Genomic DNA, 1,104 nt, shown 5'->3' with positions numbered 1-1,104 from the left:
GTGATGAAGCTTTGCTTAATCTAGTTAAGCTAAATTAAACTTGAAAGGAGAGAGGTGTAGGATGCTGTGCCAAGTAATTTGCTCAAGTTACTGAGCAGAAAAATGAAGCACCTGTTAAAAACGTGTGGTGTAATCTTTGAATGGATGTGCAGAGTTTCATGGAGGTGTTGTTGTACCCTCCCCAGGCCCAGGTAAACCGGAGTCATGGTTTAGCAATGGCATTCCCCAGTTTAATGCTCCCAGCAAAAAGATCAGTGGAAGTCTCTCCTCCCCAGCACTCTCCAGTGGGAGGCACAGAAGGCAGGGATCATGGGTTGAGATAAGAACAATTTACTGGAAACAGCAATGAGATAAGAAAAAGAACAGCAACATATGGAGGGGCTTGACAGCTGGTTTGCAAGCAAAGCTGAGTTAATAGAAGAAATAGCAATTGATGATTTTCGAGTGCATCCATAGCAAGGAAGAATACAAGGCCATCAGCATGGAAACAGATTAGAGAAGATACATGAAAATATTTGTAAGCTAGACTACGTGCCTAAGCACATGTGTATACGTGCCTTATTAAATTTCTGTAAAATTTTGCTAATTATATTGATGTTAATTGCTTTGCACCAATGAAAATAATCATTTATGTGATGTAGTTAATGACTTAAGATCACACTTTGTTAAGAGTATATATGTCACCATGATATTTTATGAAAAATCCTTTGCTGGGATCTTTTTCTCCTGAGAAGCTGAGAGGCCTCAGGAACAACATGAAACAATGATTATCTGCTGCTGTGGAATGCAGCAGGTGCATCTTTGATTGGTCTCATGTGGTTGTTTTTAATTAATGGCCAATCACAGTCCAGCTGTCTGGACTCTCTGGTCAGTCACAAGATTTTATTATCATTCCATTCCTTTCCTTGCTAGCCTTCTGATGAAATCCTTTCTTCTATTCTTTTAGTAGAGTTTTAGTATATAATTTTATATAATATATATCATAAAATAATAAATCAGCCTTCTGAAACATGGAGTCAAGATTCACATCTCTTCCCTGGTCCTGGGACCCCTGTGAACACCACCACATATATAAGCTAGAGAGCATGCAAAATAAAACCTTTC

Source organism: Molothrus ater, chromosome 6 (genome assembly GCF_012460135.2).
Source record: "Molothrus ater isolate BHLD 08-10-18 breed brown headed cowbird chromosome 6, BPBGC_Mater_1.1, whole genome shotgun sequence".
Taxonomy (NCBI): domain Eukaryota; kingdom Metazoa; phylum Chordata; class Aves; order Passeriformes; family Icteridae; genus Molothrus; species Molothrus ater.
The sequence above is the reverse complement of the archived record's forward strand: the minus strand, read 5'-3'. Positions refer to the sequence as shown.